Raw genomic sequence first — 19,032 nt, 5'->3', positions numbered from 1 at the left:
ATGACGTCTACCTATACAGATAGATACCGATAGATACTGATATTCGTTTACTTACAATGACGTCTACTGATACCGATAGATACTGATATTTGATCGCTTACAATGACATATACCGATATTTGTTTGCTTAAAATGACGTCTTCCGATAGATTCTGATATTCGATTACTTACAATGATGTCTACTGATACCCATAGATACTGATATTTGATTGATTACAATGACATCTACTGATACTGCTAGATACCGATATTTGATTACTTAAAATTATGTCTACCATTACGATAGATACCGATATCCGATCACTTACAATGACATCTACAAATACCGATAGATACCGATATTTGATCACTTAAAATGACGTCTATCGTTACGATAGATACTGATATTCGTTTACTTACAATGACGTCTACTAATACCAATAGATACTGATATTTGATCACTTAAAATGACGTCTATTGTTACGATAGATACTGATATTCGTTTACTTACAATGACGTCTACTAATACCGTTAGATACTGATATTTGATTGCTTACAATGACATTTACCGATACCGATAGATACCGATATTTGTTTGCTTAAAATGACGTCTACCGATAGATTCTGATATTCGATTACTTACATTGATGTCTACTGATACCCATAGATACTGATATTTGATAGATTACAATGACATCTACTGATACCGATAGATACAGATATTTGATTACTTAAAATGATGTCTACCGATACAGGTAGATACCGATAGATACTGATATTCGATCGCTTACAATGACACCTACTGATACAGATAGATACCGATATTCGATTACTTAAAATGACCTCTACTGATACCGATAGATACTAATAGTTTTGCTTTGTACTATTTGTATAAAAAATTATTTTCCGTCCCTTTTAGTTGCCAGTCTGCCTTGATCATTGGTTGTTTTAAAACAATTAGCCGATATCCGGTAGTGATAAAAATAGCTTTATCCACCGATACAGATTATAGGCCGATATATCAGTGCATCACTACATATTATTATTTTAGGATTTCAATATGAACTCACATTTTTCTAATCAAATTTACACAAGAATTGTACATTATTACATATATAATATATCAAATTACAGCTCCATACTCTCGATGTATTTTCACAATTGTTTCATTTGTTTCGATTTTTATTTCTCCTAAGCAGTTTATGAGAAGCATCATAAACTGAAATTATACCTAAATGTAAAAATCTCCATCAAATCTCCTGATCTATTAATAAAATAACTTTCCTTTGCGATAGGCGTTTGTGCATTTATGAATAAACACCAGAAATAGCAATCACCACAGATGTAAAAAAAAAAACAACTTTAGTTCTAAAGTTGTCGCCAGTTGTTTAGCTCCATAGTCACCAAAAATATATTCACAGATGGAGGAGTGGTAGACAGTTTGGCACCTTCAGTGTCCCGTGGGTTTAAAGAGTCAGAAACATTTGAATTTAATAATAAAGTTTTGATTTTGTTTCATTAATTCCTTTAGTGGAACTAATAAAGTGTGAAACTAATGATTATGTAAAGTAATAAATGAACACATTGTGTAAGATTCATAAATTACAAATGAACTTTCAAATGTTGAGTCATTACAAAGGAAATCCTCAAATCTGGGCACAGTAAATACCACGCTGAGAACGGCTGGAGGCTTCTAATGGTTATTTCGAGAGAGAGAGGGAGAGAGAGAGAGAGAGAGAGAGAGAGGGAGAGAGAGAGGTCTAAAGTGTCAAGGAATTCATTGTCTGTTCTCCACCTGCTATTATTCTACACCCAATCAACCTGCTAGCCAGGCTGGAGCCGCTGGCCATCTGGAAACATTGCTGTGTTTATAAACTTGGCAGGGTTGTGCACTGTGGGGCCTGACCTCCAACACAAATCTGGAAACAATTAGAGCAAGACAGAGCGACCGATTGCTGCGGACGGAGCCGGGAATTCATCTCACTGACTGCGGCGGCTGTCTTAACCAAACCTCGTGGACAAACATGATTTCATTTATGTTGTGTTATGTATATCATACGTAAAACATTCATTCTCACATAAGAAGGACCTAAAGTTATGTACAGTATATATAAGTTTAAATGTGAGTCTCGTACACGCTCACAGCTGGATCGTTCCAGTATTGGCTTTGTCTATTGCAGACTCAGTAACTTCCTACTTTATGATATCATGCCAAACGGGAAGTGCAAAGACACACCATTCGAAAAAAGCCCATCAGTCTCTCTGGCGTCTGCTCCTGCGGGTCACATCTTTCTCTTATGAGGGAATCTACTGTCTCGTAGTCCATTGTAAATAAGCAGGGGTTCAAAAATAGGACTACGAATTGGAGAGTTTTCAAGATGGTTTGCTTTTCTGCATGACATTTTGTTGATAGGCGTTAGGTGATGCTATAAACATTAATTTAATATGAAATGAACAAACAAACAGATTAAAGATCTTTTAAACAAATCATGTAAATGAAAGAAAGCATTTAAAGAGGAAAACTAGTGTGTGAATGTGAACATAGATGCTCATGTGTCAGAGGAAAAGTGACGGCTGCGTTCGTATGGTTTTCGTTATTGTATCGACAGATTTAAATGTCAAATGATCTCCATATATACTATTGATCTTATATGTTTCTGTTTCTGAGGTTTAATGATCATCTGTTAAAATTCTTGCATTAATATTGCGTTCCCTGTCTAGATTACTTTGGGTGGTTTCATATGGTTTTCGTTTATATTATTTTTAACTTTTTTGTATTCTTGGGATAAAGATGAACACAGCTACAGTTACATCTCTTTATTTCATTTTAGTTTTATTTCTGTACAGGTGCACCACAGCTCTACACCAGCTGGTGGCAACAATCTCACACACCTATACAGATCACACAAACACACACACCCGTTAACCGTACAACCACGACTCACACATACACACAAATCTAATTTAAGTGTTTGACATTTGAAGTGTTACATTACAATAATGTTGACATGAACTGGTTTAGTAATATATAAAATAAAGGGTGACATTCTTATTGTACAGCTAGAGCTTTGTGTTTAATGGCAGACGGTTTCCAATATCATACATTGGCACAAATACTTATCCATAGTTTTATTATAGTGTAGTAAATGTTGTTTTGAAGTATTTATTATCATTTATAAAACTACGGTTTAACTACAAAAACATGGTTAATCTGTGGTTACTGTAACAAAACCATATTAATTTGTGGTAACCCTGATTTATTACTTTTACTGTGTTTGCAGTAAAACCATGGTACATTACTGGTTTTCACTTTTTGCTGGCTGTCACAGAATGTCGTCATATAAAGAATTACATTTAAAACGTACAACGTCAACCATACCTTGTTTGAAATTGCATTCGATTTAAAAATAAAAATTCATAGAGCTAAAGACAAAAGCTCTTAAAGGGACATTTACTCACTCTCATACTGTTACGAACCTTTATAAATTCCTGTGTTCTGATGAACACGAAGACAGATATTCTTTTTTCCTACCATGGAAGTCAATTTCGAAAATTAACCATGGTTTTATTGTGGTGAAAGTGTAGTATCAATGGTTTTTTGGTGTATTGGTTATATATCAGCAAAAGCATGGTTTTACTACACTAACCATGGTTTAACTATAGTTTTTGAAAATTTTGTGATTACCATGGTTTTACTACAGTAACCATGTTTTTTTTTTGTTTTAACTGTTGTAAAACCATGGTTAACTTTCGTAAGGGCGGGCCTCAGATCAGTTTCACTACAAACATTCCTCAAATTTGTAAATAATTACAAATATATCATTACATGCAAAGTTTCATTTTTCACATTTTATTTAAGGTGCCAAAGAATTAGAGCTGTACAATATATGGTTTCAGCTACGGCTGTGCAAAAAATCGCCTGCGATTCTCATGCGTGTTTCATCAGTAAAGCCGGTTCCTTGATTAGTAGTAAATCGCCATCACCTACTTTCAGATGGAGCGGCATTTACTACACAGAGACGTATTTCACAGAGAAGCTAGGCAAAATCGTGTTTTCATAACCGAGGAAAATCGAATCCGATAATCTATGCGATTTTGCCGACACTAAAAATTATTTGTTTAAAAATACTAAATTTGTTTAAGGTAAGTGGTTGCAATCAATTTATTTAATCTACATTTAAACAAAAAAGATAAATAAAATAACAAACTTTTGTTTAAATGTAGCTTAAATAAATTGGTTGCAACCACTTACCTTAAAAAATGTAGTAAATTGAATGAAATATTTTTTCAGTGTAGCTTTTCGGTGACCTACGGCTTTCTGTAGTAAATGCTGCTCCATCTGAAAGCAGCTGATAGCGATTTACTACTAATCACGGAATCGGTTTACTGATGAAACGTGATGAAAAATTGTTTTTTCAGTATGGATGCAAAACGTAACTGTATTGTCAATAACTTCAGCTTAAAAGCTAGCATATAGCATTAACTAGCATATAGCGCTAACTCAGCAGTCACAACTTAGTTTTTAGCATTGTTGCAACATTGTAATTCATTTAATGTGTAATTTAATGTTGGGGCGTACCGGGTGTGCCTCATACATCTTGAAAAGTGAAGCTGCTGGCTTTTTGATCGCCTCCTGGTGGCTGTATGCAATACAAGTCATAAACCCCGCCCCTTCCATCTCCAACGAACGACGGGACTCGTCTCTAAATAAAAAAACTATTTACACTTCCAATAAAATTTTCTAAAAGCTGGTTTTGGTCCTTTAGTGTAATTGGTATCACGCTGATATATGTTCATTTTTGTGATAAGTTTCATTTTATCTAGTAATTTGATTCTATAAAAAAGGGACATGTCGTTTTGATTGGCGTAGTTGAATTGGGCTTCCCTCTGGCTCCACAGACGATTCCTTCTGCGCATGCCTTGGCTCCAAACTCACATTTTTACGTAACATGGCAGCGCCCGTGGTCATTTTTTGCTTAAATTCATTACAATGGAAGGAAGCGACATCGTCCATCTTTTTTTTTTACAGTCTATGGGGCGTTCATGTCGACTGTAACGTCACAGTCGGTGTTATGATGAGATTGATCTGTTTTCCAGTGGTCTTTTGCAAGCACAATACATAAGAAGGAGGGAACAATTGCGTTTGAGTCTCACGATATGTCATAACCATGTACTCTTATTAGTCATCTATGCCTAGATAAATACAGTTTTACATTCTATGGCACCTTTAAACAAAACTCCCATTTAAAAAAACTTTAATTCATCAGCAGTCGGCCTGTAAACCCAAGGCTGCTGCTGAATCTTTCAAGATTGCCGGTTTCAGATGTCGCTCAGATATGAAGGGCAGGAATGTTTTTGTAAAGATAAGTAAACCACAATGATTTCACTCGACAGGATTCGAGTCACTCGCCCTCAGTAGATCCACAGATAGAATCTCAGCCCTGGGCTACAGGGATCTTCAGAGCTTGAGGAATGTGCACAGGTTTTTACATTCAAGTGTAAGGTGACTACTTAGGGTTGTGTGTGTGTGTGTGTGTGTGTGTGTGTGTGTGTGTGTGTGTGTGTGTGTGTGTGTGTGTGTGTGTGTGTGTGTGTGTGTGTGTGTGTGTGTGTGTGTGTGTGTGTGTGTGTGTGTGTGTGTGTGTGTGTGTGTGTGTGTGTGTGTGTGTGTGTGTGTGTGTGTGTGTTCTCTCATCTGTCTCACGTCATGTGCAGTAGAGGGGAGTGTTTGAAGGAGCAGGTGGTATGGATTGCCTGGACAGGTGTTATCTTCTGTCTGTAACGCTGTGTGCCGGGCCGGTCCGGTTATCTGGAGCGCTTGAGCTACAGCTGGTCAGCAGTCAACACACAGTTACGGTGTAGAAAGAAAGAAAACATTTGCCCTGATGTAAAAACTGCTGAGTTTGTTTCACTTGTGTGTTTTATTTACACTTTCTTCAGTTACATGTATTTATTAATGCATTCGTTAACAAAAATCAACAATAAACAATACTTTTTTTATACATTAATATAAATTTATTAATAGGTAATGTTAATTTGAACATGTATCACCAATACAAAGTAAAAGTGTTGGCTTTCTCACTTATTTGTGCATGCAACTGTTAGGTGGAGGAGTAAAAATTAATAACTAATATGGGTTAATGCGGCTGTATCCAATATTGGTTTAGGATGGTCGTTATCGGATGGAGGTGTAGTACTACTATGTACCGATGTAAGAGACTGATCCGACAGATCCGCTCTGATGCGGACCTTTCGACAGGATAACGTAATAAGTAAGGTCACGCTGGTGCATCACACGGCTAGTGCAATACGAGAATTTGTAGTTTTAAACTGGATTGAACCTGTTGAAGTCCATTACATGGAGAACAATCTTGGAATGTTTTCCTCAAAAAACAAATTTTTTTCTAAACTAAAAAAAAAGACTTAAACATCTTGGATGACAAGGGGGTGAGTAAATTATCAGGATTATCAGGAATGTGGAGTAATCCTTTAAAGTAAATTTTATCTTTTGTACAAAAAAATTCACTGCAAAAAATGACTTTCTTGTTTAGTATTTTTTTCTTGTTTTCCGTAGAAATATCCAATATTCTTAAATCAGGATTTATTTTCTTGATGAGCAAAATTACCTAAGAAAATAAATTTAGTTTTTAGAAAATAATCTCACAAAATTTGAGTACATTTGTACCGAGCCCCTAAGGTGACATTAAAGTAAAAAAAATCTAAAGTTTAGTTTCATGTGCTCACTTGAAACTTTCATGTGCTCACACAAAACATTCATGTGCAGAATTTTTTTAGTTTTCGCTTTCACGTGCGCGCGTGATAGTTTCAGGTGAGCACGCGATAGTTTCACGTGCTCACGCGAAACTAAACTTTAAAAAAAATCTGCACATAAAGGTTTCGCGTGAGCACATGAAAGTTTCACGTGAGCACATGAAACTAAACTTTATTTAATTTTTGCTCCATGTCCCCTTAGGGGCTCCGTACATTTGTGCTTAAAAAAATAAATAAATTATACACTGCAAAAAAAAATATTTTCAAGAAAAAAAATCTTTGTATTTTTGTCTTGTTTTCAGTAAAAATATCTAAAAATTCTTAAATTAAGATGCATTGTCTTGATGAGCAAAACGACCCAAGAAAATAAGTCAAAAATATCAAATTGAAGTGATTTTGTGCATAAAACAAGCAAAAAATCTGCCAATGGGGTAAGCAAAAAAATTCAAGAAAAATTTGCTTACCCCATTGGGAGATTTTAGGGTTTTTTTTTTTTTTTTGCTTGTTTTAAGCACAAACGTTATATTTTTTGTCTAAAAACTAGATTATTTTCTTAGGTCATTTTGCTCATCAAGACAATAAATCTTAATTATGGAATTCTTAGATTTTTGTGCTGAAAATAAGATAAAAATACTAAGAAGGAAAGTCATTTTTTGCAGCGTTTACATGGTTAACTTCAATACATTTGCTTAGATTTGATCAATAACTTAAAAATATTGCCAAATTTTAAATATTTTATTTTCTTAACTTTATCAACAGCAACTTAAAATGGATGCTTGATCAAAAAAGTTGTGTAGGAGTCCAAGTTAAGAAATATTTCTTAACCTTTCATGTCTTGCGTTCTGTGTTTCGAAATCTTAATCAGTCTTTGATTCAGGGTTTAGATGTAAAACAACTTTTTGTATATAAATGCATATATCTACCATGTCAAATCCATGTTCCATGTGCATTTAAACACACACACACACACACACACACATGAAATGAATAATGAATAACTGTCTTTAATTAGTGATATATGACACGGCAGAGCGATTAACATTCTCTTTCATATCGCCCTCTCATTCACTCCCTCGCTCCAACACACACACACACACACACACACACACACACACACACACACACACACACACACACACGCACACACACACGCACACACTCTCTTTCTTTCAGCAATCTAACAGGTGCATGTCTTCATGTGTCCTGAACCTCTGCCAGGAACAGAGAAGTGTTTTGTAGCCTACAGGCCTGAACAGCCCATTCGCTGTGTCCCAGCCCTGAGCTGTGGCACTGCCTCAGTGGCTTATGGGAGTGTTTTTTGGACAGGAGAGAAAGATATGACTCCTAGCAGCGTGTTTTAACTTGCGGTGGGCACGGTGCTCTGCAGTGAGGAATGTAGGGGCTTGTCGGAGTCCTGACTCTTATCCTCGCCTCGCCTGTCATTACAGAGAAGCTCTCACACTGTGATGTTAAAGAAACACATAGCAGATAGTTCGAAGAGGTACTTGAGCTTCCGCCAATCGGCCTTCAACACCCTAGATTTGGTGGAAGGGTGTGGCTCGACTGTTCATTCATTTGATTGCTTTTTCATTTAATTTATTTCAACAATTCAATTGTATTTTTTCTTCGCAGCCACATTACAAGAATGCTGCGGGTTCATTGCATGATATTGTTGATGTATGTCACATGCTGTCGATAAAGCTTAAATTTAAGTCTTGAATGTATCTTTAAGACAGAGGGTTTTTTAAACTTTTTTGTCAGGTGAACCCCCTTGACATAAATTATTTAATTGAAGTACCCACAGAGATTTGAAATGATTAGTCCAAAAAAAAAAATCCGGATAATTTACTCACCACCATGTCATCCAAAATGTTGATGTCTTTCTTTGTTCAGTCAAGAAGAAATTATGTTTTTTGAGGAAAACATTTCAGGATTTTTCTCATTTTAATGGACTTTAATGGACCCCAACACTTAACAGTTTTAATGCAGTTTAAAATTGCAGTTTCAAAGGACTCTAAACGATCTCAAACGAGGCATAAGGGTCTTATCTAGTGAAACCATTGTCATTTTTGGCAAGAAAAATAAAAAATTTGCACTGTTAAACCACAACTTCTCGTCTATCTTCAGTCCTGTGACGCGCCAGCGCGACCTCACGTAATTGCGTAATGACATGGAAAGGGCACGTGTTACATATATGAAACGCACATTTGCGGACCATTTTAATCAATAAACTGACACAAAGACATTAATTATTATCATTTAACATACAACAATGTCGGAACGGTCCTCTTTCTCCACACCTGTAAACACTGGGGTGTAGTTTCATCCGTGACCTCTTGACGTGATGACGTATTACGTTAGGTCGTCCTGCCGCGTCACAGGACCGGAGGAAGACGGGAAGTTGTGGTTTAAAAGCGCATATTTTTATTGTCAAAAATGACAATCGTTTTGCTAGATAACACCCTTATGCCTCATATGGGATCATTAAGAGTCCTTTGAAACTGCCATTTTAGACTGCATTAAAACTGTTAAGTGTTGGGGTCCATTAAAGTCCATTAAAATGAGAAAAATCCTGGTTTGTTTTCCTCAAAAAACATAATTTCTTCTCGACTGAACAACATTTTGGATGACATGGTGGTGAGTAAATTATCTGGATTATTTTTAAGAAAATTGACTAATCCATTAAGTACCTTTATTGTTGTGTTGTGTAATGGTCACATGACATGCGGATTAAACATATAAAATACATCTTCAGTGAGTGTTAGTAACGGTTTATTTAGATTTAATAAATGATTTATTTACTTGATTTTATTAACATTTATTAATTGTTTTTACGAACCCCCTGCAATTCCTTCGCAAACCACCCGGGGTTCGAAACCCTAAGGTCTCGGAAAAGAAAGGTTGGTATAAATGTAGAAATTTTGAAATATGAGAAACAGTTTATACTGGTGTGCATGAGCTTGACCTACGCGTAATATGCCAAAATTACATAAATCTGCTGGTGATCTGATGGACAAAAGTTCACTGTACTCAAAACCTTGGTTAAATCTAAAAAGTTTTTTTTTTACTTCATGCTTAAGATCAAATTTACATTACATTTAGACATTTAGCAAACGCTTTTATCCAAAGTGACTTACAAAGATAAGGAACAATCAAACGATTTGTCATATAGGTAGGCAATAATACAAGAATTTTCACAATTTCGAAACAATACCTGATGCAATACCTGACGGCTAAAATGTCATGTTCATGGGACAATGATAAAAAAAAGAACGCCAACGGTGTGTTTGGTTTAGATGAAATGTCAAGTGCTCGTTCAGGTTTGCTTAAAAAAATTCTAATGTTTCTTTTATTCTGTTTTCTTTTAGCCCTTTCTTAAAGTCAAGGGAGATCGAATGCCTTTTAAGCATTTAAAGGTCTGCATTGATTTTCAAATATGTATGTAGTCCATCAGTTCTGTGTTTGTTGACTATCTGATCTCTATGGATGCAGAAAAATGTTCTTGAATTTTACTTTTCAATGTCTGCACCGCTTGCAAACCCAGCAGATTTTTTTCATTTATTAATTTAAAGCATCAGCAAAACAGTTTCACACATACGCCATTTTAATATAAAATGATTCAGTTGTGTTCATCAGTCATACACATCTCATACTTGGGTGTACTGTTCCTTGTTTTAGATGATAGCTACTTCTAGTATGTAGGTAGCAGCTACTGTAAGTATGTTTGGAAAAGGGCCAATGTTGCCATATATTTATCATTTGAAACGCTTAAAAACAGTAAATAAAGTTTTCTTGCCACCACACGTTAATCCTTAAGTTATAATTAATGTGTCTCCAATGTCGAGGGCGAATGGGATAAAGAAGCTTTTGTGGTGTCACATTTGGTCTATGTGTTATGACTCCCAGCGAAGAGCGTTTGATACACACCCTGGGTTTCTTCAGAGGAGACGCTGGTGTATTAGTGTACAGCAGTGATTCATTGCACGCTTGTGGCATCATGCTCTCTTACAATGGGAAATTCCAACGGCACAAGCTATTCACGCGCTTACTCAACAATTCACCTGATCTGATGACTGCCGCGTAGGTGAAGGCTTTACAGCAGCTTTTAGAGGCTTTAACACACTTTTGTTCCCAGGAAGAAGGGATATTTACATTTACCGGAAGGGAAAAGCTCACCTAAAAATTAAAATTTCACCCTTAAGTAATACCAAATTAATGATTTCAACACAAAAGGAGAAATCTGTCTCTGTCTTAAACCGCCTACTTCCATACTATATAATACGTGAAAATCAGTAGGTGAGGCAAGTAGTATGTCAGAAAAATGTAGGCAAAAAGTATCCGGATGATCTACTACTACTGGCAACATCTCGAAGTATTCATTCGATGGACCTTTACAAACACGTGAGCCCACAGTAGATGAGTTATCCAATGAAGAAGAAGAAGAAGAAGAAGAGGCGTTTTATTAAAAAATGTCTGAAAGCAGTAATGCATACACATATATTAAACAGCTCTCCTTTGTGGTTAAATTGCACTTGTTTAACGTCATTCCAGTTAACGACTTAATTGTTGTTATGATGACGTATGTTGTGTGATGTATAAATATGCCCGGATGTAGTACGTCTGAATATAGTACGTAATGTTTCAATTGTCGATGAGTGGGTACTGTCACAATATGCGAGTTTGGACGCAAGGTCTCTCTCTCTCTCTCTTTCTCTCTTAGGAGAGTTTAAGTCAGATGTGGGAAGTGCACTGTCATGTCAGCATGAATTAGACTCAGTATTACACTTTAGTGTGTGTGTGCGTCTGTGTGTGTCAGGGATGATGATGATGATGTGGTGGATTGTGAGGTCACAGCCTCAGGGACTGAAGGATGTGAGGTCAGAACACAGGAAGTGTTTTTATGTCATCACTACAGTGTGAAGAGACAGTCAAGGACCAAGCCGACACTCTTATCTGACTATAGAAAATCATTACAAAATATATTTTTTATACCAAATGTATACATATCTGTACCGAATGGCACATATTCACCTTTTCAGAGGATACTGCCCTAGTCACAGCTGGGATATTTTGACAATTTTTAGTAGGATATAATAGTTGTTAAAGGAAAACGGCACTGTCGGTATGTAAGACGATCTTTGCTTCTTGTGACTGTGTGTTGTATATCGACTAGGGATGTCAACGATAAATTGAAACTTCGATTAAGAATTAAATCAATAAAACTTAACGATTGTCGAATAAGCAAGATCATGCACATGTGTGCGGCACCTGCGCAAAACACATACAGCCGGAGAAAAAAAAAACGAAGCGAACGCGCAGAAGTTAAACTATGATCACAACAATTAACGTCATGCGAGACGAGGCTGGCTGCCAACGCAATGAAATAAATGGCATTTGTAGTGGATCTGATAGGGTCTGATACAGAAAATGCAAATATACGGTTAGGATAATGAAAGCAAAGACCCTCTTCAGGGAAGCCTGCAAGATTAGCAACGCTGCTAATACCGCTATACACAGGGAAGGAGACCAGAAGCCGTTTTTAATAAACAGATTAAAATGTAATCTTAAATTCTGGCAAGAAACTTTTACGCCCACTTTTATGTCATTGGCTATATGCCACTGCAGTAAAGACTTATTGCACTATTAATGTTAACCATTATTCGATTAATTGATCGTTAATTTAAACGATCATCGAATATGGGAAATTGCAAAAATTGACATCCCTAATATCAATGCATATGACTAACTAATCACAAGATTTGCGAAAACCATTTATCATCTTATTTACCGACGCAGAGCTGTTGTCCCTCCATTTTGGATCTAGATTTGTTAACATTCAAATGTGACGTATTGATCACTAAGAAAGGTCAAAATATTGTTTTCTCTCACAAACATATTGTTTTGCTTTAAAAGACAAATATTAACCCACCGGAGTTGTATGGATTACCTTTTCTGATAATGGATGGATTTTTAAAGCAATGCAAAGACGCAAATAGGCATCCTGCGGCGCGGTAAGCATGGCACGAATGGCGCATTCTGTGCGACTTTACCATTGTCGTGTGATCAGCGCGAGGTGAAAAATCTGCGCTCTAAGCGAATTGACGCGTTTTAGACCATAAAACATTTTTTGTTACATACAGCAAACATTTCCTCACTATCTGCTTGCTGCCTGTCCGGTGATTAAACTGTAAAAAAGCGATCTCTGTAGACAGACGGCTTCACAAATGGCAATAAAAACATAGTGGCCAAACCTAGCACCACAAAACAAAACAAAGTGTTCCAGCCAATAAACGACAAAAAGGATTTGGGGGTGGGGGTTGGGCGCGTTCATTAAAGCACGGAATGGAGGGGGAGGTGGAGGAGTTAGCTACGCTCCGTCTGTTTGATTAGAACGCCTTTAACCAATCAGGAGCTTGCTCTAGCAGTGACGTGATTACAGAAAGCAAGTGGAGGTAGAAAAACAAAACAACAATGAAGGACAATCATCATAACTAAACGAGACATCTTCGTACTTTTTGGAAGAAAGTGAGTGAGGAGGTCGAACAATCTGGTAAGTTTACTCAATTTGAGCTAAATAAGCCCCTCCCATGACACGAATTTACATGAATTTCTCGACTTACTAGAATTACACGCGCAAATTAAGCGAGTAAACTCAAAATGTTCAAGCGTCCAGCTACACGCGAATAGCGCGTTTTGGCGCCTTTTCCGCGTCGGGTGTGAACACACAATTAGATGCAGTTTTCACCAATTTAAATCATATTTTAGTTTTATAGAGTTTGATTAGTAAACGTTTTTTATAAACTTATTTATTTAACTTTTTTATTATAACTTATTAACTTCATATTTTCAAATTTAAAAAATAAACACTTTCTATTGCCATGTATATTATGCAAGTATCCCTTGTCTGATATTGAAAAAATGCTACTAGGTCTTTTTTTCAATTTTAGGATTAAATTGATACTCGTGATATTTTAGTTGTGCAGTTAGTGCTGCAGGAATGGGTTCGAGGGGTGTGTCATGTTGTTCAGATCTTAGATTGGATTATCCCGTGAACCCTTGTTTTCAGGTTGAGGGATTTAAGTGATTTTAAACAAAACAAGTCACATTTTCTCACTCCCAGTGAGAGATGTTTTCTCTCTGATAGCTCCAGGTGATCTGATCCTGGAGAGATAACCTGCTGTTTAAACTCTGTCTCCTCTAGTTGTCACACTTGACCAACCCAGCATTGGAGTCTGTTTCACGTCACTTTGACCCGTTCATTTGCAAAGCGACTTCACAGGACATTAAATTACATCACTGGGGATCGAACCCATGAGCCATGACTTTGCACTTCTAATGCAATCGAACTACACACTATCAGTTTAGTTTTTGCAACAGTTAGTGTCCTAAAACAGGTGGCCAACATTTTTGCTTGAGCTTCTTTAAACAACTTTGTTTACTGTGAGTTTGTTTAAATACACTTTGAATAAACAGTCGCTACATCATCAGCATTTCTTGGATGCCAATAGTCAGTGTATTTTTTAAAATTTCCAATTGCATGCATTCCAAGGCATTTTTTATGCATCTGCACATAAATATATGAGTGTTTGAGGATTTGGTGATGAAAAAGTGACTCGCAGTTTGTATAACCCCCTCCACCCCTACCAGAAAAGGCTTTTGTTGGTTTCCTTTCTTTAAATTGCGCCTTCCTTTGTTTGCACAAGTTTTTGGCAGCCGTCAGCTCTCATTCCCATGCAGGTACATGTCCTACAGATCCAATGATGTCCCTCTCTTTCAGCATGGCTGTGTTTATAAAGACCAGCCGATAGAGCGTGTCACATCTGACCTGACAGCAGGAGGGTTGCTGGGAAATTTAGACAGATTTTAACAGAGCAAGCAACTTCAAAGACTTCACATCATGTTTAACGATTATGCTATGATTTTAACCTTTTATAAACAGTTTATGTAAAAATAACTTTAACACTGCCAAAAATGATTTTTTAAGAAAAAAAATTCAATAAATATCTAAAAAATATCTAAAAATTCTTAAATTAAGATGCTTTTTCTTGATGAGCAAAACGAAAGAAAATAAGTCTAGTTTTCAGACCAAAAATATCAAATTTAGGTGATTTTGTACATAAAACAAGCAAAAACTCTGCCAATGGGGTAAGCAATTTTTTCTTAAATTTTTCTTGAATTTATTGTTTAAGAAAAATGTTCAAGATTTTTTTGCTTACCCCATTAGCAGATTTTTTTGCTTGTTTTATGCACACAATTACTTACATTTGATATTTTTGGTCTAAAAACTAGACTTATTTTCTTGGGTCGTTTTGCTCATCAAGAAAAAAGCATCTTAATTTAAGAATTTTTTGATATTTTTACTGAAAACAAGACAAAAATACTTAGAATTTTTTTCTTTAAAATATTTTTTGCAATGTAAGTTTTACCTTTATTTTGCACCGTCTACAGAGTAATTTCATTGCACAGCCAGATTTCATTTCACTGCCAGTTGTATATCTGTACAAATGTTTGTGTGTGACAAATAAAAATCTTGGATCATGAATTATATGCTTATACAGAAACCAGTGTTGTAGTTGAGTCCGAGTCAAGTCCAAGACCAGAGATCGAGTGTTTTATTTGGACTCGATACTTGATCTCTGGTCTTTGACTCGAGTTGGACTCGACTACAAACCTAATCTCAAATATAGTTATTTATTGGAGTAAAAAGGATATGCAATAAGCAGTGATGGGCGAGGGCGCACGATGCAAAGTTCGTCACGAAATGTATGTAGCCCGTCATGTGTGTGGTTCGTAATGTCAAAATATGTGTTCGGTGCATCGAGTGATCCTATGTGCATCACGTGTCTTGTCAAAATAAGTGCCTGCTGCAGACGCGTCTGATAAAAAAGACGCTTGCGTTTGCCAGATACTCACATAATCTCATGCGTAATCAGAGTTTACTGTTAAGGGAGTGTCTTGCGTGTATTTTGTGAACATGAGCGTCTCTTTTATCATAAACGGTTTTGACACGTGTGCAGCAGGCACTTATGTGACAAAACACGTGATGCACATGGTTCACATGACGCAACAAACATGAGCAACACATATGATACTCTGAACACTAATTTTGAATTTGCACCCCTCGGAAGAGCAGTCATGAGCCGCCACTGGTAATAAGAGAGATAGAGAGAGAGACAGGTGCAAGAGAATTGAGCCGTATACGTGCCAACCAAATTAATGACAGAAAACATATAAACTTTAAATGAAGATGCTCTATTAGACAAATTTATTTGGATGTTAAATCATCTGTACCCGCCTGTTAATGGCCAAAAGTGGCTTCTTTCCAAATGTTTACTTTGTTAGAAGGAGAAATAGTCCTTGTTAATGCTGCTGCTGAATCAATATAACCTCGAGTCGTGTTCAGTGGCGGCCGGGCAAAGCTCCAGCTTCTCTACCGAACAATAAAGAGAAACATCAGGGTTCTAGAAGTCTCATTCATTTTGTCCATAGAGAAATTGATTTTTAATGATAATGTATAAACCTTTCAAGACAGACCTGCCATGGGCTGTGAGTTTGTTAAGCTGTGATATACGGACCGGTAGAAACCATACATAAACTTTAAGCGGCCACCGCTCAGGGCTCAAAAACATTTTCACACTGTTTTTCTTGCGAATATACTCTAAAGTCCTAAAAGAGTTCTTTGCAGAAGAATCATTTTTTGGTTTCGGTTCTTAAAGTGCACCTATCATGCAAAATCCACTTTTACAGGGTATTTGGACATAAATGTGTGTTGGCAGTGTGTGAACACAACCACCCTACAATGAAAAAATCCACCCACTTCTTATTTTTATCCACAATAAGCTAGACATGCTGTTTTGATTCTCTTATCAATGTGATGTCACACTGATAAAGCCCCACCCACAGCCACTGCCTGACAGTCCCTCAGCCAGTTGTACGCTTTCTGCCATTTCAACAGTGAGACATTATTGTCTCAGACTGTATTCAGATTGATTTTAACTGAAAGCGGTCATTGTCTCTTTTGGATAGAGAGTGAGGAGCAGTATCTAATTTGCATTTAATGCTACATACTCAAAAATAATGGCATTTTGGACATGATATAATAAATGATCGGTGGGGTATTTTGAGCTAAAAACTTCACACAGACACATTCTGAGCACGCATAAGACATATACAGTATTAAATCTTCTTAAAGTGGGCATAATAGGTGCCCTTCAAAGGAAGCATTTCTTTTTAACTTTTTTATCATCTGAAAACATTTCCTTGTGCAACAGAAAGATTATGTAAATGTTAAAGGTTCTTTATGGAACCATACAGCATTTAAGGAACCTTTATTTTTGAGAGCGTACAACCCACTTGTGATGGCACCAGTAGAACTACACACAGGTGATTCTGATAAAGGTGTAATTACAGGGGTCTGTCCGTACACGACAAGACACGCTATTCACATAACTGTGAGGTTTAAGGATTTGTGTCAGTGCACACACACATAGGCATTCATTCTGTTGAATAAAACATTCAAAATAAAGTTGCATTAAGAAAATGTTCATATATTTCATTATCATATTTTACCGGGGCTGTCTGAGCTAAACTAAACAGCAACTTGGCATATAGGACGTGCGATGACAGGTGTGTATTTATCAGCATAAATTAATGTGGCTAAACCAATCAGAACAATCAATTTTATAAAAACATGTATAACATAACTGCTTCTCTCAACTTTTTATCTCTCCAAAGAGTTTTCGTGAGATCACGCTGGGCATTTGGGGTTTTTCTAAAATAACACTTTAAAATGATAGTTTACTTTAAAATGAAAATTCTGTCATGTTGTTCTAAACCTGTATGAATTTCTTTTTTCTGATGAACACAAAAGAAGATATTTTGATAAATGATGGTAAACACACAGCAGTAAGTGACCTTTGACTTCTATAGTAGGAATAAAAAAATATGAGGGAATTTAATGGGTACCATCAACTGTGTGCTTACCATCATTTATTAAAATATTTTCTTCATCAGTTATCACAATTTTTCCTAAATATTTTTTTTTTACTTTGTAAGTCAATGATCACTATCTGCTGTGTGTTTACCATCATTTATCAAAATATCTTCTTTTGTGTTCATCAGAAAAAAGAAATTAATACAGGATTAGAACAACAAGAGGATGAGTAAATGATGATAGAATTTACATTTTAAAGTAAACTATCCCTTTAAACCATTTAACATGTAGTAAACAATATATTAATTAATTGATAATTAATTAATTATTATTATATTATATTATATTATATTATATTATATTATATTATATTATATTATATTATATTATATTATATTATATTATATTATATTATTAAATGGTTATTGGTTAGTAGCCTTATTATTCTGAGGTTTAAATGCACAACATTTTTTATGAATAATGTATGCCGAAGGCCCCCTGGCACCATCTCACGCCTCTCAGTTTGAGAACTCTGGTCCAAGGAAATAATTTGATTGAATTTCATTTGATTAAAATTTTAACTGAGGTGCTATTAAAAAAGTATCAGGTACTAGGTACAGTAAGCCCACACAGTGGAACCCCCCCCCCAAAAAAGTGAGTCGTACCAAGCTGTACCATGCAGTGGCCATAATAGGTTTTCATAACGTAACAGGTTCTCTTATTCATATTGTGTAAACTGACTTTTTGCAACTGTTCATTGTTTATTTGTATTCTTCCTGGACTGGTTTGTCCTTTATTGTATGTTTTTTTTATATATTTTATTGTCTTTGTATTGTTTTGTTTGTTGCCCTTCTACATCGTCTTTCTTGAAAAAAAAACAAAATACATACTGTGTGACAGTAAAGATCTTTAATATATTGCCAATAACTATGTTGTTACCTGAACTGATTATGAGAGGTAAACATTGGCTGAGGTATTTTTGTGTGTTTGTTTCAGTGTGTGTCTGTGTGTGAGGTTGTGAAGAGCACAGCTCTGACTTGCCCTCACAGATTTTTGAAATCCCTTTATCTGCCTCCTCTATGCACCTGCCACAGGCCGCACACACACACACACACACACACACACACACACACACACACACACACGCACACACACAATCTCAACCTCAAGCCCTGACTTGTCACATTTAACAATCTCCACTTCTCATATCCTGAATGTTTTGATCTATGTTAACCTATTTGATTTATTTTGTGATGTAAATCTGCGTTTTTCATAAAAGTCAATAAGAGACCCACATGACCCCCATGGAATTATGGGTGGATTCTCGGACATTTTTGCGGACTGCGTGT

This window comes from Paramisgurnus dabryanus, chromosome 22, assembly GCF_030506205.2.
Source record: "Paramisgurnus dabryanus chromosome 22, PD_genome_1.1, whole genome shotgun sequence".
In the NCBI taxonomy this organism is placed as follows: domain Eukaryota; kingdom Metazoa; phylum Chordata; class Actinopteri; order Cypriniformes; family Cobitidae; genus Paramisgurnus; species Paramisgurnus dabryanus.
The sequence above is the reverse complement of the archived record's forward strand: the minus strand, read 5'-3'. Positions refer to the sequence as shown.